General features: G+C 44.7%; 1 protein-coding gene across 2 annotated transcripts in view; it reads right to left on the minus strand.

Annotated features, from left to right (window-relative positions):
• Window positions 1-23972, minus strand: part of LOC100357083 (WW domain-containing adapter protein with coiled-coil) — a 92673-nt gene that overhangs the window by 65402 nt on the left and 3299 nt on the right. The gene's annotated exons all lie outside the window — the stretch shown is intronic.

The raw sequence follows: 23972 nt of genomic DNA on the forward strand, positions 1-23972 counted from the left end.
TGGGGAATGAACCAGCGGATAGAAGACCTCTCTTTTTCTCTGCCTCTACTCCTCTCTCTGTGTAACTCTTTCAAATAAAGAAATCTTTAAAAAAAAATCTGGAACATGAAATTAGTGGGTTTTGTTTTTGTTTGTTTGTTTGTTTTGACAGGCAGAGTGGATAGTGAGAGAGAGACAGAGAGATAGGTCTTCCTTTTGCCATTGGTTCACCCTCCAGTGGCCGCCACGGCCGGCGCGCTGTGGCCAGCGCACCGCACTGATCTGATGGCAGGAGCCAGGTACTTATCCTGGTCTCCCATGGGGTGCAGGGCCCAAGCGCTTGGGCCATCCTCCACTGCACTCCCGGGCCACAGCAGAGAGCTGGCCTGGAAGAGGGGCAACTGGGACAGAATCCGGCGTCCCAACCGGGACTAGAACCTGGTGTGCCAGCGCTGCAAGGCGGAGGATTAGCCTGTTGAGCTGCGGCACCGGCCTCATTTTTAATAAGTAAATCCATCACAAGCATAAATTAGTACGTGTTCAGTAGTTTAACTTAAATGTTTACCATACCCAGTACTGAGAGCTATTTCCTAGAACCCGCACTGTGGCACAGGCACGGCAGGTGAAGTCTCTGCCTGTGACACCGGCATCCCATATGGGCACCAGCTAGAGTTCTGGCTGCTCCACTTCTGATCCAGCTCCCTCTGCCTGAGAAAGCAGTGAAAGACAGCCCAAGTGCTTGGGCCCCTGCACCCATATGGGTGACCTGGAAGAAGATCCTGGCTCCTGGCTTCAGATCGGCCCACCTCCGGATGTTGCAGCCATTTGAGGAGTAAACTGGCACACGGAAGATCTCAGTCTTTCCCTCTCGAATAAAATATTCCTAACCTGATGCAGAAGACAAATACTGTAACTGGTAAACAACTTGAGAATAAATTGGAAGCTTTAATAACTAGGTGACAAACCACACTACTTTGTACATCCACAAAACCGATTTAAAAAAAAAAACAGCACGACTAAAAAGGACTTCTGTTTATCATAGTTTTGAAAATACTTCAACTCAACAAACACAGAGACAATTATTTTTCCCATTTACTCTTTATAAACTAATAATACTCAACAAACCCTGGTGGGAAGTATTCCAAAGGGCCGCACACAAACAAAAGCCACCACACTTTATTACTCCTCTGGCAGGACAGAGTCTTAAGTTACCGCAGGTCAGAACGCACGGGAAGTATTTGAAAGCAAAAATTTAAATATAGAAAGTAAGAGATTCTCCTATTCAGGTCTCAACCAACTTATTTGGAAAGGACTTGAGACTATCAAATTCAATGTCATTCTTTAGCAAAAAAACAAGGAGAAAGCAGCAGTCAAGTGACTGTATGATTTGCTTACAATGAGATCACTAATAATCAGCAAAACCACAACATCCATATTGAGACCAATCTACTGCTCTTCCCACTTCATTTTCTCACTTTGATTCTTTTACCAAAAACCATTGAAATAATACATCCAGACTCAAAAAGCATACTTTAGCAGACACTGAATCTAGTCAGTACTGAGCAGTCAAAGAATTCTGGCTATACGATTTCACTGTAGAGGAAATAAGACCACAGCCAGAGACAAAGGAAGGAAAGGTGATTCCGACACTCACCCTGAAAGTGGCTGCTCCCAAATATCTGGGGAAGCAGCTGTGTGCCATACCTTGCCTAGGGAGGGAAGATGTCCTAAGCTCAGCTTCTGTAACTCCTGTCCTGCCCCAGGTATCTTTTATAAACATACCGGACCCAAATGAGTCAAAGTGTGGTCCTAAGTCACGTAAGACTACAACTTAAACCCACCAATGCTCTAATGGTTAAGGTATGATGCTGATGAGCCTATAAATATTGTAAGAAACCTGGGTTAGATGCTCAGTTCTCAGAAAATGATTCCCACCGAGCTCGCTGACGTTAATAAACTTTACATCTTTCACTGTCTCTGGTGTCTGTATGAGTGGAGTTTTCTTATCAAGGTTTCTGTAACAATTCGGTGCACTGCCCTGGAACCCCTGCTGTACCCATTAACAAGCACTGGGAGATACACATCCCCACTATGTTCATACAAGGCTGGCCCTTTGAACCTTGACAGGCAGGACTCAGCTGGGGCCCTGGAAAAGCCCATTAACAAGCACTGGGAGATACACATCCCCACTATGTTCATACAAGGCTGGCCCTTTGAACCTTGACCGGCAGGACTCAGCTGGGGCCCTGGAAAAGCCCATGGCATGCCTCCAGACTCACTCAGGGATCCTAACTCCCCGAGCCATGGCCTGCTCCCCAAGACTAACTCTCCATGGCCAACTGAACAAGACAAATGGACAGATCCTCCTGGACTTCAGGACACGGTTGAATGCCCCCGAGTGCCCAGTACTCAGGCCTGCCTTTGTGTGGAAGCAGGAGACTGATCACCTCCCAGCAATCCTTGTGATTGCTCCTGGTGGGTCCTCACAAGGAGGTACCTGTCTGGTGTTTGTCACCACCACCGCCCTGCGGCTACCTAATCTGAGTCCTCACAGGGAGGTACCTGTCTAGTGTCTGTAAGGGAAAGTGTGTGAGTGTGTGTGTTGTGAACGTTTGTGACTCCACCGCCCTGCGGCTACCTGGTCTGAGCCCTAAGCTGCCCTGCTCTCGGCAGACAGCCACCAAGTGGGTGAAGCGATTAACGGTCCAGAGCAGGGCCTGTTCAGAGTTCTGTCTCTTGCTTTTCAACCCCAACCAAGGGTGGCATATTATGGGAGAATCCTATTCAAAACCAACTGTCTTAGACTGTATGATCAAAAACCTCAAGAAGGTCACAGCATAAAAATATGTTCCAAGTTGGGTGGGAGAGAGAAAGGCCGTTTGGACTTTCTTCCTCTTTGGTTTGTGGTACGTTAACTGCATCCCTTTGCTGGGAGTGGGGTGGGAGAGGGGAAGAGAAAGGTCAGCTGCCTGTCAGCACGAGGCAGTGCTACTTGGAAGTCTCCTGAATCAAGTTAACAACCCCCAATGGGCTTCTTGCCCGTGACACCCCAGCCTCTGGCCCACAGTCACCCTTGGGACCTGCCTGAACACATCTGTTGTGGAAATGGTCCCAGATATCTGACTGTTGAATGGGTGTCAGCCTGGGGGCGCTTGTTTGGCGAAAGACTAGGCTCAAATTCCATTTAAAACCTAGGGAGACAGCACTGATCAATAATCTCGTGCATAAAATTGGCAGAGTAATGACTTCTGTGCTAATTCTGTTCAAATATAATTGGACATTGAGTATGAAGAAATTTCTCTTTTAAATCTAAAAAGATCACTGCTTTAAAAGAAAATTTTTGCTTTGTTATCAGTGGAACTTGTTTTGTTACTAGGTTTAACAGATCCAGCAAAATACCAATGGGTATGGGTAATCAGAACTATTGTTATGGACTATAAGGTAAATCTGACAAGTAAAAAATTTTTCATTTAACTTTTTTTAAAAAAAAAAAAAAAAGTGAAGTGAAAAGGCTGACTTAACATGGAAGAGGTGCCAGAGGCCACTGCCCATCCAAGATAAGGGTGGAGCCACCACTGCCACAGCTGCAAGCCTGGACTCTTCAGGGAAACCTGTGTGGGGTGTGGAGGAGGGAGTGGCCAAAGGCTGTGCAGGGCCAGGAGCCCCAGTGGGCGCCAAGCCAGGCATTGTGGAGGGAGGAGCAGGCCCAGGAGCCTGTGACCATTAGGGAGCCTGAGGTGCCTGCCCATCAGGCAGTGTGGAGATGTGTGGGTCCATGATGTTGCTCCTCTCTGCTGGGCTGCCACACTGCGGGAGCTCAAGAGGTCACAAGGAAGGTGCACCTGGCGATAACCAGACAGGCAGACCACCCAGACTACTTCCCCTATACAAACTCCTGGTTACAAACTGCTTTAATTTAGCACCCCTTGGACAGAGTTCTGCACTGGCAGGCAGGGACAAAGCAAAATCCCTGTGGCCAGGACTCAGTCCCAGTCAAGAGACCAAGGAACATCCAAGACCCTCACGGCGTCTCTGGAGAAGCCCCCACTGCCACCACCTCCCCCTGCCAAGGCCAGAAGCCCCTCCCCTACCAGACAATCCACCACCATCTGTTTCAGTCCTGCCATAACCTGAGAAACCGGAAACCTGAACAGACAGGGATGTGTCTCCGTTCAGCTCAGAGCCAGCGCCTGCCTCAGTTCTCTGTTCCCAGACGGGGCGAGAGGCAGGGCCGCTGCCTAGGGTGGTGGTGGCGGCGGTGGCAGTGGCAGCAACAGCATCAGCTGCAGCTGTGCTGGCAGCAGCACTTCCAGAGCACAGGCATTCCAAATGCCCCTGCAGGCGGACCAAGACAGCACTACAGAAGCGGACAACCAATTTCTCATTTCCAACCATTCTCTCCCACTGACTTACTCAATGGGAAGCAATCGAAGCCCTCCCAACTCCGAAAACCCAGCGGCAGGTCTGAGAGTTTCTAGGGGCAGCCAGCCTCTGTTGCATTTGGATCCCCAACCACTCACTGGCAGGCCCCTCCGTGAAGCTACAAAGAGGGGAGAAAGAACCATCTGCATGGGGGCAACAGCAACGAGAGGCCTTTCTTACTCTTAAAAAGGCTCTACTAGAGGCACCTGCTTTAGGACTCCCTGATGTGACCTGCGCATTCAGTTTGTTCATGAGAAAAAAAGAGAATGGCCCTGAGAGTCCCAGCCCAAAATCCAGGATCCTGGCAGTGACCTGGGGCCTACCCAAACAATTCAGACACAGGGCAGCAGGGGGCCGGCCTGCCTTGGAGCTGTAGCTGCTACTGCTCTCCTGGCAGAAGAGGCAGACAAACTCTGGGAGAGACTGAATGTGAAAGTCCCACAGGCAGTCACAGCCCCGATGGATCACCAAGGACACTGCTGCTCACCAACTCATGTATGACCACTGCCAGGGCTTCCTCTGCGAGAAGCCCCGAGGACATCTGGAAACCGTCCAAACCTGAGCCCCGCTGCCTTTCTTCCTGCTGGGCCGGAGCCTCCAGAGCATGACTGCCTGAAACAACCTGTGGTAGGGCTCAGACCTCATGGACCAGCCTCCACCTTCTCCAGACCGCACCCTCTACCCTGAGGAAAGCAGCTTCCTGTCGGAGGGTAAGCGCCTGGCAGGGTCATGCATTGGTAACAAATAGAGTCAGGGCCCTCCCGGTGGGCTGGTCAGCCAACGGGCAGAGCTGCCAGCCTTCATCAGAGCCCTGGAAATTGAGCAAGGGATGAAAGGTAAACACCTACATGGACTCGAACTAGGCTTTCATACACGGAGCTCTGTACCGGGAAAGAGGACTTCTCAGTGCAGGAGGAGAGGCCATTAAAAACTGAACTGAGGTCCTGCGGCTCCTGGAAGTGGTCTGGGAGCCCGCAGCTGTTTCTCAGGGGCAACAGGCAGCCATGACGAGGACTCGAAGTGTGCCCCAGAGGAAGAGAACTGGGAAAGAGGAGAAAAGGGTATCAAGAGTTCAGACTGATGGTGGCTTCTTCCTGACAAGACGCCTTTCTGTCCCAGGTCACTTGGCCCACACCCTGGCTCGTCAGCTTCATGAAAACTCACATGGGAAAAACAGCGTTAGAAGCTCTGGGAAACTGGTACTATTATGTGGCTAAGCTCCCCACGCTCTGCAGAAGTGTAACCCAGAGATGCTAAACTTATGCCTGCAACTATGCCGAACAGGAGCCTCCCAGCCGCTGAGAATACAGAGAACCGGACAAAACCTGGAGATAGACTTTGCTGAACTACCGCCCAGCACAGGCTAGACACCTGTTAGTTAGTCTGTACTACTCAGGCTGGGTGGAGGCATTCCTCACCATACAGAGATAGCAGAGAATTCGCCAGGGCTTTGCTGAGATTTTACCTCGGTACATGAGGCCTACCTCTACTGGCTCACACAGCGGGCCTGCCTTCGCGGTTGAGGTTGCACATGGACTGGCAAAGGCTCTATCAATTACATGGAAGTGTCTGAGTTCAGGGAAAGCTGAGTGCACAAATCAGGCCCTAAAGCAAGCCCTGAGTAAGTTCTGTCCGGAGACTCAATTACTTTGGACTCCAGTACTGCTTCTAGTTCTCCTGAATGAGATGCTCACCCTGAACAGGAATCAAGGTCTCACCCTGTGAGTCTGTTTGGTAGCTCCCCACCTCCCTAGCCCCATAAAGATCCCTGGAGATGGAAGAGAAATGGAAAATTTAGAAATCCATGCCCAGCTACAGCTCCTAGCCACTCCTACAGCCCAGTTACACCCGTGGGTGTTACACTTCCCATGCCCCTAAGTAATCCAGTGCACCCTCACAGGCCAGGAGACCTTGCATGGGTAAGACCGGCACAGGGTACCCCTTAGGCCCACATGAAAGGGACCCTACCCTGTGCTTCTAACGTCTCCCTCAGCCTACAAGTTTGCAGGTACAGACACCTGGACCCATCACTCTCCAGTGAAGACTGCTGCCCCACCTCAGAGTTCTGCCAAGTGGACGGTGACTGGAGATCCTGAAAATCCCCTCAGAGTCTCCTCTGAGCCCACTAGAAAATTCAACAAGGGACACCTGGGAATTAGGGTCATGCTGTCATTCTATGCCATTTAGACTAGTAATATTGAACTTGCTGCTGTCCGCAGGTCTAGCCAAGATGGCTCCAAAAAAACTGAAATCAGTCACAAAGGCTTGCTCTAGCCATTTTTATATAAGAGTAATGGATCTGTCCAGAGGAATTTTTCTATTTCTTAAAGTAGCCAAAAAGGCTTCTAAATGCATTACCAACAAAGCAGGGACAAAGCCAACAGGTGAATTAACAAATAGCCACTGTGAACCTTGGCTTTCCTCACTTTCCAAATGTCCCTTGTCCCAATAACCAAATTCTTCCTATGCTGGTAGCTGCGCAGGCCCGAGTTAAAAGAGGATCCAGCTCACACCCCTACTAGGCAGCCTTGGAATTATGGCCAGAGTGGGTACCAGAACAGGAAGAATTGCTTCATAAACCAGCTCTTACAACAAATTATCCAAAGACCTGTCAAACGATGTAGAACGAGTTGCCAAGTCTTCAGTGGCTCTCCCAGATCAATTAGCTGCTGTGGACCTGCAGAACAGGAGGGGACTTGACCTGCTAACTCTAGGAAAGGGGGAAGTTCGCCTTTTCTTAAATGAAGACTATTGCTTCTATGTCAACAGCTGGGGAGCAGTCAGAGATATGGTCCAACAACTTAACAGGAGGGTCAGAAAAAGCAAAGAAGCAGTAGCTAACTCTTGGAGCTCTGGGAATAGTATGTGGAGCTCGGCATCCTGGCTCCTCCCGCTGCTCAGATCTCTTCTTGTAGTCTTTCCGGCACTTCTGTCCGGTCCCTGCATCATTACCATGCTAAACCGATTTGTCTCTGCTTGCCTGGAGGCCTAAAGTTCCAAATGCTCCTCCAGAGCTAGCAGCCAGTTAATTTAGAAGATGCACCAGAAGATGGTGCCCCTCAGAATGGTCAAGAGTGGACCAAAGGGGAGCGGAATGTAGAGGAAATACAACCAGAGACAAAGGAAGGAACGCAGACCCGACGCTCACCCTGAAAAGTGGCTGCTCCCAATTCTCCGGTGAAGCGGCTGTGCGCGGTGACCTTGTCTAGGGAGCTCAGCTTCTGTAACTCCAGTCAGAAATCTGCCCCAGGTATCTCTCTCAGAAACATACTGGACCCACCGACCATTGGAAGTGTGGTTCTAAGTCCCGTTAAGACTGCAATTTAAACCCCCAGTGCTCTAACGGTTAAGGTATGATGCTGGTAAGCCTATAAATATTGTAAGAAACTTGGGTTTGATGCTCAGTTCTCAGGAAATGATTCCCACCGAGCTCACTGGCATTAATAAACTGTTTTCCATGCTCCACTGTCTCTGGTGTCTGTCTGAATGGAGTTTTCCCACCCCAAGTTTCTGTAACAACGTTTTTCAAGTTTTTATCTTGTAGGTCCTTAACATGGTGTTCTGATATGTACCCAAAGTCCAATGAATAAAGTCTTGGAAATAGCACCACACAAAACAAACCAGAAGCCCCGGATATACTTCCTGGCCTTCCTCCACGGACACCAAAATTATCTGGAAGGATTAGAGAGGGGTAACCTCTAACACGAAGAAACACGTCCGACAAACCAAAACTGGAGGAGTACCCTGACCAAAACTGAGTATCTCCACCTGATCTTGATCAATTCCAAGCCTAAGCAGAGGGGAAGAAACCAAAATGACACAGAATCCTAGCGTCTACAAAATTTCATGTGTTGTTAAATCGAAGGATGGCTTTTTAAAAACCACACAAAGAATAAGCAGTACTAGGAAAAAATTAGTAACAATTTTTTAGAAGTAAACATTACAATATTCACTCAAGACAAATTCATCTTAAAGAATCCAAAATTCCAAATTTTTCAAAACACTGGTAAAGAAACAATTTCAGAGCCTATAATTTATTCATTCAAATATCTTCACTTCATTCTTTAGTCACTGAGAATAAGTTTTAATTATTACAAGCAATGAATAATCAGAAAATACAGGAAAATAAGACAGAAGTCAAGTGGCTTATACTGTTTCAGATCAAAAAAAAGATGGGATTAAAGAGTTGGGTCTGATCTGCTAAGCAGCCTATGGCTTTTCAGCAAGATGAGAATTCGACCAAGCAACTGTTTGGACTAGAACAGATAGCTCACATGGTTTCACAGCTTTGCTTTCAATACTCCTAAATTCAAAGGTAAAATCTGCTCACATAATGGCTGCATTCTCCCTCCCCAACCCCTACAAAATGACCTTAGCTAAGAGTCACTTATTAAAACAGCGATTCTGAAGGACAAAGGAAATGGAGACCTACACATGAGAACTTCTAGGGATGCACAAGTGGCTTGCACTGGGCTATACTTGGAAAAGGCCACCACTCACCACCACAAAATCCCCTATTATTCCATCTAATATACTATGGAAACTAAAACATTTAAGGAAAGCACAGTAAAAAATTAGCAAAAAGTTTGAGATGTAGGATTTTAAATGATTTCATTCTTCAAGTATATACAGATCTTATAGGATTATAATAAAGCAACCAACACTAGTCTAACAAGTAAGGCTACTTAAGGGATTAGTCATAATAGTTTGCAATTAACACACCAACCATGTACACAATTTGTCAAATTTATAAGCTAATTGATCATATATTTTCTTAGAAAGTCTGAATAAATTATATACTTTGTAAGTTGTACAATACTAAAACAATTAGCTAGAATTCATATAAAGATTTGCTCACTTATTTGAAACACAGAGCATCAAAGAGGCACAGAAAGAGAGATCTTCGATTTGCTAGTTCACTCTTCTAAATGACTACAATATCCAGGGATACACCAGACCAATCCAGGAGCAAACTCCTCTGCCATACAGGTGGCAGTGTTGCAAGCACTTGCACCATCACCCACTGCCTTCCCAGTCACATAAGCAGAAGTTCAATCACAAATGAGCAGCCAGAACTCTGATATGGAATGCCAGCATGTTGCAAGTGGTGGCTTAACCTGCTGCAGCACAATACCAGCCCCATAAGAGTTAATCTTGTAATTTCACTCTAATCTTAAATGCAAACGGAAAAAAAAACCTGACATCAACTCTCTGAAGGTTATTGCTCCTCATTTATGAATATATCAAATGGCATATAAAACAGGAATTTATTAACCACCTACATTTATAAGCCAGACTGATAATAAAATCACTACCTACCATGCAAACCACCTATGTAAATAATTACAAAGTAGAAAAGAGGTAGGTTCCAAGAATGCTTCATAAAATCAGCTGTTATTCTGAAGGAGAAAGGTAGGTAGGTAGGAGTGGACAAAAGATCATTTTCTGACTTTGAACAGCCCTTGTCTCAACTGTTGAGGAACAGTTTTTTTGTTTTGTTTTCTGTGCAAACTGTTGAACTCTTCATAGTATAGAGTTGGTCTTCTGCGTATAAAGTTAATTGAAAATGGATCTTAGTGGAGAATGGGAGAGGGAGAAGGGGTGGGAGTGCGGATGGGAGGGTGGGTATGCTGGTACTTACGAAACACATGAAGTTTGAATTCTTTAAACAAAAGGTTTCTTTGGGGGTGAGGGGAGACCATTATGGCTTGAAAATCCATACAAAGCGACCATAGCACAGAGAGGTTCAGGGTTCGGAGCTTCACACTGGGGCAAGTGGTGGATTTAGCGACAGGAGCCTTGAAAGAATGAGAACTTCAGACTTTCAGTAATGGTGATTCAGAATATTTTAACTCCTCAAATCTTCAGGATGCATACAAAGGCAGAAAATCTGGCCAGAGAGGCCAACTTCCATGCATCAGAGAACAACGCTTTCACTGCCGTGTCCTCCAAATACACTGGATGGGACGATTACCCCCATAAGGATGTGAGGAAAACATACCCATCTGGACAATTCTGTTGCCAATGCAACATAATCAAGACCTGAAAATTCAGGCTTAAAATAAAGGACATATATTTAACTTTGTAGTCGAACATTTTCACTCAGGCAGAAAGGGGTAAGGAAGATGACGTGCAGAAGGCAAGGCCAAGTGAGGTTGAGGCTCCCGAGAACCCAGCAGAAGGAATCAAGGACAGCGTCCCCAACATTAGGCAAAGACAGGAACGCTCAAGTCGGGAACAGGCTTAGGAGTGTCCACCGAACACAAAAGTGGTGGCTGCTCAACGAACAGATATATTTGGGCTTGAAATCAAAGGAGTGACAGAAGCTTTGGATACCTACCTACACCCTACCCCCCCCCGGGGGGGGGGGGGAAGCAGCCATCTAATAGTTCTAAAAGGAGTGAAGTCAAAAACAATTACAAAAGCAGAAGGGATGGGATGACTGTAAAGGCTATCTTCAGCTTAAAAAAAAAAAAAAAAAAAAAAAAAAAAAAAAAAAAAAAAAAAAAACACACACACAAAAAACAAAACCTAAGCAAAAGAGAACACAATTAACAGTTACAAACAGACTGAGGAAATTTTAGATCTAAAGACCAAAGAGAAAAAAATCCTAGGAAAGGCAGAGTAAGCCACTGCCCACACAGGCAGGCCAGTTCAGATTCCAGTCACTACAGTTCTGGCTGCTAATGCTCCTGGGAAGCAGCAGATGCCAGCTCACATACTTGAGTCCCTGCCACCATGCGGGAGACCACAACTGGGTTCCTGGCTCTTGGCTTTGGCCTGGCCCAGTCCTGGCTGCTGCAGTCAGTAGGAGAGTGAACCAGCAGACGGAAAAATATCTGTCACTCTGCCTTTCAAAGAAATCCATCTTTTCTAAAAATAGGGACACCACTTTAAAAAAAAAAAAATCCTAAAGGCTCTCAAGCCGGGAGGGAAGTGCAAAGCAGAAAATGGACCTCCCACTGGATCTCTACCTATAAACAGAACTGGGCAAACAATGAGCGATAATGAAAAGTACCTTCAGGGGAAAAAAATGCCCAAGGATAAATGTTTTTATCTACCTGAAAAACCATTCTTCAGACATGTCCCCACATACAGTCTCAGAAAATCATCCACAAAAACAGCTACACATCTTTTTGCAAACGTGAAGACAGGACACATAAAGCAAACAACACTTTACAAGTGAGAAATGAAATCAACTATATAAGAAATTAATTCCACCTGTCAGAGAAAGGCAGCTCAAGTAAAGTTGATATAAAAGCTTTGTATTACATTTTTATTATTATTAAGACCCTGGCCTATGAACAGAGATCTCCATAACATCTGAAGACTTGACTATCCAAAGATTTTCACAACAAAGTATCCAGATGAGGAGAAAATCTTAATTCCAAAACCCATAAAAATTAGATTTAACAAAAGAAGGACAAACAATAATAGTTGGCAGATTTAAAACACCCTTCTGAACAGATGTGGGCTAAACAGGAGACAAATCAAAACTGAAATCACATTTAGAATTTTTAAAAAATGACATCACTCTTCAAGCCTGCCTCAAAATCTATGCAGCATGAAGAAAGCAGCAAAGCTTAAAAAAACTTACATGCTAACAAATAAAACTGGTCTGGGTAAAACTAAACAGGAAACTGAGGGCCTGGGGATTTTATTCCATTTTTTAAAAACAGTCAATACTGGTAGTTCTATGAAAGTTGTATTTTAAAATTACACAAAAATATAAAATTATTAATCCTAGAGTTCCAAAAAGTGCAGTTTTACAAGTAAACCCTTAGTACTAGCAGCTTCTATCCTGTAAGTGCCTCCTAACAGCAGTTTCAGTGTGTGTACTGGTACACATGATTTACGTTTACAGGAACAGCAATCAGCACAAACCCCAGAGGGAGGGCAGAGGGCGACAGACCCTCACTCTGCAGCCTATCGCACCTCCAGAGCCATCCCCACCACAATGCAGATGCTTCTATGCAAAACAGCTCTTCACAAGCCAACCATAAGGACATTTTATTCAACATTCTTCCTACCCAAAATCCTCCAGGACATGTTTTACTAGTTTGTTTTGTTTTGTTTTGGCTACCAGCAGATAGGTGCTCTATGTCCATCTCTTTCACATAAATAATCAACTCTCAAGCAGACTTGGCAGAGGACCAGTCTAATACCCATATTCTTAATGATAAAACACATTCTTTACCGTCTAGCTCAGAGTTCCTCCATTCTCTGGTACTCTCCCTGTATCTGCAGTGTATGAGTATTTAAGTCAAACTTGCACATCTATCCCAAAACTCCTTGAACTACAAATTGCTAGATATGGGTAAGTGTCCACAGTTTGTCCTAACAGCTCTCACTTGCCAACTGCCCAGCATTTCCCTGCCAACTCTACAGGAAGAAGCCCTAGTTGACACCTAGGACTGCTGATCTCAAAACAGTAGCTTTTATTTGAAAGTCAGAAAGAGACAGCTTGACGGGTGAGATCTTCCATCCGCTGACTCACTACCCAAAATGCCTGTAACATCCATCCAGGGCCGGGCCAGGGCAAAGCCGGGAGTCAGGAACTCAAGCCAGGTCTACCACAAGAGTGGCAGGGACCCAACCTCTTGAGCCATCACCCGCTGCCTCCCCCAGGGGGTGGGAAGGAAGCCAGAAGCTGAACGCAGGCCCTCCAGTACAGATGTGGGTGTCCCAAGCTCTGCTGAACTGCTATGCCAAATGACTATTCCCCGAAACTTTATGATAAGAAAAAGGGTAAACCTAATCATTTGTTGCATTACAGTTCAGTAAGTGCTTTAAAATTGTTGTATACATCTAATTACATTTAGCCTCAGGACATTCATATGGGGTAGACACAAAAACTCAGGAATGTGCCTACTGTCATCTAACTCTAGGCACCTGGACTTAAGCTAACTGAAAGAACACTTCTCTCCCAAATTACACATACAGGCAGGCATCACTAGTCCCTGAGCACTAGAAGTACGCAGTCACTCCTCTCACACTCACACTGTCTACAACGAGTACCTGCTGAATCCACTATGCAAATATTAAATACAAGCATATCAAACTTTTAGCAAACACTCGAGACAATCCTAGTTATCTTATGCCATAAAAAACCCATCCCTTAAGGATACTATGATTGACTGACTCTAAATGACAGGATGTGCGGGGATTTCATTTTTCCTCCATTCTGTTTCCTACGTTTTCTATAATGAACATGCACCAACAAAGAAACACTTCAGTGCAGACAGCACCATGTGGCCCACGGACTCATCCGAACTTGGCTTTGCATAAACACGGAACTGCAGAAATCAGACACGTAAAATTTTCTTTCCAGAAATACGAAGATATGTCAAAAAGCTAGACAGTATTCTTCAGAACTGTACTGTCCCATCCAGGGGCCACCACCAATCACATGCTGCACACCAGACACACCTAATGTGGCCAAGCAAAGCTGTAACATGCTGTAAATGCAAAATACACACTGCATTTTAAAGATTCTGCACAAAAAAAGAAATGTAAAACTCCCTATCAATTACATGTTGAAATGATAATACTTTGGACAAGTCAGGCTGAAACCACTAAAATTCACTGTTTAAATGAGGCTACTAGAAGAGCCCACAGTTTGCACTAATGGCTAACACTATTTCACTGGACAGTGCTGCTCCAGGACCAAATGCTTCAGATGAGGCCAGCAGCAGGGGCACCATCTGGCCATCTCATTAAAAAACAGATCCCAAAAGTGCTGAAGCAGACTGTGCATTTTAACAAGCCTCCCAGAGGATCAACATACACCTTTAAGACTGAGAGGACTGTGACAGAATCCCATGACTTCCCTGAATCATGACAATCTTTTAACATACCTATTTACTGAAATGCTACAAGGTGTCAGGGCCTTCCTAGACATCAGGAAACAAGGTGGATAAAGTAGATGTAAAAATAAATTCACTACCTGTTTCAGTGGAGCTTGCATTCCACAGAAGACAAATACAGAAAGAAAAAGTTCTCTAACACTTGTTTAAATCTGTTCAAATACAACTGATGTATCATGGGAGAGTAACACTTCTGTGCAATTTCACAAGCTACACAGGAATTTACAGCAGTCAAGACACATCTCAAACATCTGCCAGCTATCTTACTAGCTCATGCTGAGTTCCCAGTCACATCATGGTGACAACTTCCTGTAAGATTTTAGATAAGCACCTATCCATCATTTCCTAATAACTTACAGTGTTTCAACCCTTCCAATGGACACCCTCTTCCACAAGAAGAGTGCAGGTCATTGTCAGGGTAAAGTACCACTTATTGCAGTGCTAAAGTATTCCTTAACCATCTGTTATGTACAAGAGCACTTTAAGAAGATGCTGAAAAAGGGGCTGGCGTCATGGCACAGGTTAATCCTCCACCTGCGGCGCCAGCATCTCAGATGGGTGCTGGTTCTAGTCCCAGCTGCTCTTCTTCTGATCCAGCTCTCTGCTGTGGCCTGGGAAGGCAGTAGAGGATGACCCAAGACCTTCTGGCCCCTGCACCCATGTGGGAGACTCAGAGGAAACTCCTGGCTCCTGGCTTCAATTCTGGTGTAGCTCCAGCCATTGTGGCCATTTGGGGAGTGAACCAACAGAAGGAAGACCTTTCTGTCTCTCCCTCTCACCGTTTGTAACTCTACCTCTCAAATAAATAAAATCTTAAAAAAAAAAAAAAAAAAAAAAAAAAAAGACCCTGGAAAAACAAACAACAGAACTGACAACACAGGACAGGGATTTGGCCTTGCAGTTGAGACGCCCATATTCCACACTCACACCGGAGTATCTGGGTTCAAGTGCACTTTCCTGCTAACACAGACCCTGGGAGGCAGCAGGCAATGACTCAAGTAACTGGGTCCTTCCCGCCTATGTGGAGACTGAGTGCGGTTCCTGGCTCCTGACTTCAGTCTAGTGCAGCCCTAGCTGCCGTGCTTGAGGAGTGAAGCAGTGGATGGGCGCTATCCAGCTAGATCATCTGAGTCTTTAGAAAACCCATGAAGCACATCGTCCACAAACCTTCTGAAGACCTCCTCACAGAAATCTATGTGCACAGGTAAAGCTGCCGCCAACAATGCAGCACCCATACGGGCACTGGTTCTCCTGGCTGCTTCACTTCCCGTACAGTTCACTGCCCGGGAAAAGCAGCAGAGAATGGCCCAATTACGTGGGCCCCTGCTATCCACGTGGGAGACCTGGAAGAAACTCCTGGCTTCGGCCTGGCCCAGTCCCAGCCATCACAGCCAGCTGGAGAGTAAACCAGCAGGTGCAAGATGCCTCTGTTTCAATTCTTTCAAATAAATAAATAAATCTTAAGAAAAACCTATGCTACTTTTTAAAAATCATGTCCTTGTCTTTTCCTAATGAGTCACTGACAATTCTGAGTACTGCAGCTCTAAACTCTGCTTCTCACAGACCGGTGGTGCAGTTTGCACAGCGTGGTGACTTTCGCATCACAGCAGATGTAACTGTCAACAAAAGCTACAGAAGAGAGGACAGTGATGGCAGCTGCGGAGTGGTCAGGAAGTGCAGTGAGGGGCAACATTCAAGCAGACACACGCTTGAGAGTGAGACAAAGCACCAGACCATGAAGAAGCTCAAGAAAGCAGCACAGCACACAGAACCCTAAGAGAACAAACTTGTTGGCAGGGTCAGGACAGACAGGGCAACACAAACAAGAAGGAACAAGAGGCTGAAGACCCAGACACTGGGTTACACAGGGCCCTTGGGCTCGGTAAGTAATGGTCACTAGAAGGCTGAGTGGGTGATGTGAGCCAATGGGCAGTTTACCTGCAGCGTTCTGCTTGTCACCTGGGGAAGTTCAAAGGCACTTCAAAAACTTTGTGGGAAATTAAAAGACAGGTTTCTTTTGGTGCAACAAATTTTTGAAATCCATGCAGTTTTTCTCAGAGTATAAATTTTTCATGAGTATTTAAGATTCCTCATACTCATGATTTCAAAAATTTCTGCGGGGCTGGTGCAGTGGTATAGCAGGTTAAAGATCTGGCCTGAACTGCCAGTATCCCATATGGGCACCAGTTCTAGTCCCGGCTGCTCCTCTTCTGTTCCAGCTCTCTGCTATGGCCTGGGATAGCAGTGGAAGATGGCCCAACCACATGGGAGACCGGAGGAAGCTCCTGGCTCCGGATCAGCACAGTTCCAGCTGTTGCAGCCTATTGGGGAGTGAACCACAGGATGGAATACCTCCCTCCCTCTCTTTGCCTCTCCTTCACTCTGTGTAACTCTGATTTTCAAATAAAAAAGTAAATGTATGTATGTCCTAAGGGGCTGGCACTGTGACACAATGGGTTAAGTCACCACTTCCAACAACAGCATCCCATACTGGAGCCTGGGAAAGCAGATGACTAAAGTGCTGGGGCCTCCACCACATGTGCAAGACCCAGATGGAGTTACAGGTTACTGGCATTAGCCTGTATCAGCCCCTGCCATTGCTGCCATCTGGGGAGTGAACCAGCGGATGAAAAGACCTCATTCTCTGTCTTTCCAAAAACCAAAAAAGTCTTTAAAAGAAAAAAAGGATTTCCTGTAGGGTCAAAGTAAACCACTTCAAAAAGCATTTGACTATAAAATAGAAAAATACCATTAAATCGGGGCCGGCACTGTGGCGTAGCAGATAGTCACTGCCTGCAGTGCTGGCATCCCATATGGGTGCCAGTTGGAGTCTCGGCTGCTCCACTTCCCATCCAGCTCTCTGCTATGGCCTGGGAAAGCAGCAAAAGACGGCCCAAGTCACTGGGCCCTGCACCCACATGGGAGACCAGAAAGATGCTCCTGGCTTCAGATCAGCACAGCTCTGGCCGTTGTGGTCAATTAGGGAACCAGCAGAGAGAAGACCTCTCTGTCTCTCTGCCTCTCCTCTCTCTGTGGAACTCTTTCAAATAAATAAAAAAAATCTTTAAAAAAAAAATACCATTAAATCACAAATAATAACTATCCATCGCTAAGTACCAAAATGGGGCCCAACATCGTGGCACGGCTGGTTAAGCAGCCACTTGGTGTCACCATCCCACCACAGTGGAGTGCCAATTTGAATGCTGGCTGCTCCACTTTTGAGGCAGCTTCCTGCTAATACACTGAAAGGCAGTGGACAACAGCCCAAGCACTTGGGCCCCTGCCACCCGTGTGGGAGACCAGGATGGAGTTTTGGGCTCCGAAGGCTGTGGCTCTGACCAACCCTGACTGCTGCAGCCATTTGGGGAGTGAAGCAGCAGATGAAAGATCTGTCTCTTCCCCTCTCTGCTGCTCTGCCCTTCAAGTAAATAAACATTTTAAAAATGTTAAGGAAAATGATGAGACGAGAAGCCATTCAACAACCTGATACAATGTTTAAATGTAACCCTTTACATGCAGAGAGCACAGATTCTTAGCTCATATTTATGAAAACTTCAAAAAAGTTTGTAGAATGGAGCTGAAAGATAAATTTTGGTGCCAAAAATATTTGAAATCCATGCAGAATTCTTCATGCCGTTTTCCATTAACTTTAGGAAGATTTCTTGATCATTTTCTAAAATTACGGAAAATATACTAAGTTGAAACATGAAAACTGCTTATCATTCAACTTCATTCTGTTTTCCTTAGATTCAAGTTTCCTTTTTAAATTGGCCTACAGAAATCCAATGCAAACATTTCTGTCTAGTTTTCTACTTAGTATACATCACAAATCAATTTTTTAAAAGATCATATTTCCTCTTATCATTAGGCCAAATTTAAAATGAACCAATGGTTGTTATATACAGGCAAACATTAGTACATCAGATTGTTGAAAATTTCCAAGTTTCTTTTTAAATTTATGAGCTTATTCCAAAGAAAACTGGCTTCTTCCCAAGGAAATTTCTGAAATGCTCAAAACTTAAAAAAAAAAAAAAAAAAATGTTAACAACTTGACCTAGAATACACACATCCATTTGTACCAACAGTGTCCCTGTCCTGGCTCTGATTTTTATAGTGAAATCTGTAAGATGTTAAGTACTGAAGGAAGCTGGGTGAAGTTATTAAGATAAAAGCAACAACACCTTCACACTGATTCCTACCATAGTCAAGAACACCAGTTAAGGGGCAGGCGATTTTCCACAGCAGCTTGTTAAAGCCCCGGCAGCCCACCTCTCGAAAACTTTCAGATACATAAATCTTTAGGAAAAAAAAATAACACCAATTAAGTTTTTTAACACATCTGTTTCATCCCTGACAGTGTAGTCAGTTCAGTCTACTCTCAGATAAACTTATGTTTGCAGTCAAATGTCACTGTTTTGCTCATTTTTATACAAGTAAAATTTCTCACTCGTAAAATAGGAATACTATGTGTTCTATCTATCTTCCAATGTCAGTATGTGGATTTAATAAGACTTCATTTTTACAGTACTTCCTCACATTACTAATGTTAAGCACATTTCATTTTACTCAAAACATAAAAGTTACACTAAATGATATTTAAAAGAATTTTAAGACCAAAGGGTTGGCGCTGTGGTATGGCGGGTAAAGCCACTGCCTGCAGTGCTGGCAACCCATATGGATTCCGGTTTGAGTCCTGGCTGATCCACTTCTGATCCAGCTCTCTGCCATGCCTGGAAAAGCAGTGGAAGATGGCTCAAGTGCTTGGACCCTTGCACCACCCTGGGACACCTGGAAGAAGTTCCAGGCTCCTGGCTTCAGATCGGCCCAGCTTCAGCTGTTGTGGCCATTTGGGGAGTCAACCAGCAAATGGAAGACTGCCTTTCAAATAACGAACCAATCTTTAAAAAAACAAAATTAGGCCGGCGCCGCGGCTCACTAGGCTAATCCTCCGCCTAGCGGCGCCGGCACACCGGGTTCTAGTCCCGGTCGGGGCGCCGGATTCTGTCCCGGTTGCCCCTCTTCCAGGCCAGCCCTCTGCTGTGGCCAGGGAGTGCAGTGGAGGATGGCCCAGGTGCTTGGGCCCTGCACCCCATGGGAGACCAGGAAAAGCACCTGGATCCTGGCTCCTGCCATCGGATCAGCGCAGTGCGCTGGCCGCAGCGCGCCGGCCACGGCGGCCATTGGAGGGTGAACCAACGGCAAAAGGAAGACCTTTCTCTGTCTCTCTCTCTCACTGTCCACTCTGTCAAAAAAAAAAAAAAAAAAAAAAAAAAAAATTATACAATTATCCCCAAATGGCATCCCTACTAAATATTCTTCCAAAATGTTAATATAAGTTGAGTATCCCTTATGCAAAATGCTCAGAACTTGACGCCCTTCAGAGTTTTTAGGTTTTCAGAACACACGCACAGACTTGCCAGTACAGCATCCCTCCTCCTAAACATCCAAAAGCAAGCACGCAGTGCTCACCAAGTTCCAGATTCTGGAGCACTTACGATTTCAGATGAAGATGCTCAACTGTAGACATCTTTGGATGAAATCAGAGATGGGTCGGGTGTCAGGTCCAGAGGTTCAGACACCCATGACCCCCATCACATCCTACACTGAAGCACCAAGGTTCAACACCCACTGCCAACCCAATCCTAGAAAGGCTGCAAGGCGGGGTGACGGCTCGAACTGGGCAGCTACCACCAAGTCAGAGCCCTGCACTGGGCTCCCGGCTTTTGTAGGCAACTGGGTATGGAGACTGTGGATGACAGCATGTTCTCTCTCTCTCTGCCCATCTGCTTCTGATTTTTTTTAAATTAGGAGATGAAAATACATTCTCCAAACTTCTCCAAAGATGTGACTGACAAACACTTCACTATGCAGTCACAAGTTTTCAATCTTTAAAAAACAGTGCTTACTTACCTTATAAAGGCAGCTTTACTTAACAATGCTAAGTTAAAAACCACTGCAAATCTACTATAAGCTCTACTATGAGAACCAATATTATTCCACTAACCAACTGACCCATGGCCTCAGAAAATAACATTTCTAACAAGTATTCCAAGCATATTTATAAGTTTCTATACCAATTCTAGGAGGGAAGATGGGGGGGAAAAAGCCCTCCAAGACAAAGTTCTATAGAACAGCCTCACAGAACACCTATAAAGATACCCTTCAGGGGCTGGTGCTGTGGCATAGCGGGTAAAGCCCCAGTCAGTAGTGCCGGTATCCCATGTGGGTGCCAGTTCGAGCCCTGGTTGCTCCACTTTTGATCCAGCTCTCTGCTATGGCCTGGGAAGCAGTAGAAGATAGCCCAAGTCCTTGGGACCCTGTACCCACATGGGAGACCTGGAAGAAGCTCCTGGCTTCAGATCGGTGCAGCTCTGGCCTCTGCAGCCAACTGGGGGTGAACCATCAGATGGAAGACCTCTCTCTCTCTCTCTGCTTTTCCTCTTTCTCTGTAACTAACTCTGGCTTTCAAATAAATAAATAAATCTTTAAAAAAAAAGTCTAAGATGTAAAAATCTAATGATTGCTTTTTGGTTACTTTTAATAGTTTATTTTGCTATTGCTGTTTTTTAGTTTCTGAAGCAAGCAGACAGCAAGCTCCCATCCACTGGTTCGCTCTCCAAATGTCATCAAGGTTGGGACTGGACCAGGCAGAAACTGGGAGCCAGCACTCACCAAGGTCTTCCATATGGGTAGGTAGCAGGGACCCAAACACTTGGGTCATCACCACTGATCCCAGGGTCTGTGCTATCAAAAAAGCTGAAAATTGAACCCAGGTACTCCAATATGAAATGTGGGTATCTTTTTTAAAAGATGCATTTATTTCAAAGTCAGAGACAGACACACTTCACATACACACAGAGATAGCTAATTTCACTCCCTCAATGGCTGCAATGGCCAGGGACAGCCTAGGTAAAAGCCAAGGGCTTTATCTATATTTCCCACGTGGGTGCAGGGGCCATCTTCCCCTGCTTTCCCAGGCACATTAGCAGGGAATTGGATCAGAAGTGGAGCAGCTGGGACTCAAACCCATGACCACATTAAATGCTGGCATTGCACACAGTGGCTTAACACCACAACACTGGCCTCAGGATGTGAGTATCTTAACCAGCGGTCCTTTTATTATGTGAAGTGTGTCTTTTATTTTTGGGCCAGGGGAGGAGAGGCTGTTAGAGAGAGAGATATGTTGTACCCAACTGCTTACTCCCGAAATGCCTTCAACAGCCAGGGCTGGGCCAGGCCAAAGCTAGGAGACAGGAACTCCATCCAGGTCTCCCACATGGTAGCAAGCACTCAAGTACTTAAGTCATCACCTGCTGTTTCCCAGGGAAGCTAGAATCGGAAGCAGAGTCAAGACTGGAACCTAGGTACTCTGATCCGGGATGTGAGGGTCCTAAGCACCAGACAGTTCCAGGTACAGAGTAACATTCATACTGGCTCTCAGTAATGATGCTTGTAATTGCTACTAGAACAAAATGTTGTAAATAAAAATACCCAACAATACAGATCGTGTTAAATTAAGTTATGGTTAATGTAAAGACTGTTAGGAGTAAAAAAACAATCTTCCTCTATGCCTACCCTCTTACAGCATATCTTAAAAAGTCCTCTTAGACATGACTTCTGAACAGGCATTTTTAAAAGAATATCCAAGATGCCAAGAAGGAAATCTATGAAAAAAGCATGCTCTAACACCAGTGAACCCCAATCCTGAAGAAAGCATTCTCTCCAATTTACACTTCAGTTTAGCTTGCTTTGTACAATGCACGCTACAAATCAGAACACCAAGGCTTTTCAGTATAGGCATTTACAAAGTTCTTAAATTTAAAACACCCTCAAATAAAACGATCTAAGTAGCTCAACGAATACAGTAATTGCTCTTATATTAATTACACTGTTACATACACATGTAAGAAGAAAGAAATTAATTCACTTGCATTTTGGGCTTTTGCTAGTGTTCAATTTATATATATATAAATGATTAAAAAAACCTAAAGAAATTTATGTCTGTAATAAAGTCATATACTTTTAAAAACTCAGGATTTCCTTTTCTGTCTTCTCTTTAAACAAAGGAAAAATAGCAAAGTAAAAATTCACAAAAACAAAGTCCAACTGTACTTTGTGTTCATATTTTTGGTTTGACTGACAGCTACATTTTAAAAATGTCTCAGCCATAAAAATCCAACACATATTAGCAATAAAAAAATTGTATATACCTGAAGCAAACTATTAAGTATTAAATGAGGGAAGAAGCATCATTTTCTATCTTAAAAGGTAAAATTAACATCAAAGATGGACTCTGGACCGCAGACTAGAGATCTCCTACTTGACAGTACTATTATTCTTCCACAGTGCAGAATACAGTGGCCACACCTATTAGAGACAGGATAGACAGGAACAGAGTAGGAGGCCCCAGAGGAGCAGCTGGAAAGCAAATCACAAAGTGAGGTCTGACTTGGCAAATGACTAGCTCAGAAAAATAAGTAACAAGTTTCTTACAAAGGGAGCTGAGGAAACACCAGCAAAGACACAAACAAAAAAGGAAACAAAATGCCAAAAGGTACCTGGAGTTCACACGGGAAGAATGAAAACCAAAGAAAACAGGGGTACAGTAAAAATAAGCAGCTGTAACACCACTAGTTCAAGAATCAAAGCCTTTAAGAACACCTTCAAGGCCAAGGTCTCATCTTGACTTCCAGGAGTGTGACAACTGTTGGCACACAGTGGATGCCCAACGTTTGTTCAATGAATACACCACGACTGTTCTTGGGATTATTTCACCTGTAAAAGAATTGACTTGGGACAGTTTATTGTACGTGGATGAAAGGATTCACAGAAGTTTCCTCACTCCCACAAGGACTTCTTCCTGGACATGGGTTATAGACAGATAACCTGGAGCAGTCACTGAAGTTAAGAACCTGAGAGCCTACCTACAAGAAAACGAGGTGTCATGTCCTGAAATGCCACAATTACCAAAATTTTCAGAAGGAAGCACAGTATAGGACAACTAGTACATGTCCTCCAGGAGCTAACATTTCAGATGAATTCACTATAGAAAAGTGGCTGACAGTATCTCATGCTACCGCTAACACTGAGAAATTTATGCACAAAAACCAAAAACACTAAGTCTGATTTCACCAAAGAACTCCTAACACTTTAACAATCAAATCCACCTGCTACTATTACTTCTGAACTGAAATGTGATTTCTGTGAATAAGCAGCACAAAGCGATAGCTATAGTTACATAAAACTACTTCTTCCCATCTAACCATCCAAATTGCTCTATCCCAATGCTGCCTTCTGACCATTAGCTTCCTCAACCCAGTGATTACATACTGAAAAACATGGCATCCTCTAAATAATCACACTGAATGAAACGGATTTCTATCCTAGCAAGAAAAAAAAAGTAAAAGCAAAGACCAGCAGATACAGAGTATTTTTAAAAAGTTAAGCAACTACTGAGAAACTGTTAATGGGCAAACTAACATGATACAATATTTTCTTGGAAGCTTTCAATTAATATTGTATAGGTTATCTCAAATATGGTGTTTCTACTTCAGCTATGAGATCTCGCCGTGGGAGAAAATCTCAATCACCTTAGTGAAATCTGTTTGATTCTTAACGTACACTTCGGACATGAAATAAATTGCCCAAAATTTACCAGAGCAATGTAAGTCTCAATTATTGAGAGCTGGTTTTATTTATTCCCTC

Source organism: Oryctolagus cuniculus, chromosome 13 (genome assembly GCF_964237555.1).
Source record: "Oryctolagus cuniculus chromosome 13, mOryCun1.1, whole genome shotgun sequence".
Taxonomy (NCBI): domain Eukaryota; kingdom Metazoa; phylum Chordata; class Mammalia; order Lagomorpha; family Leporidae; genus Oryctolagus; species Oryctolagus cuniculus.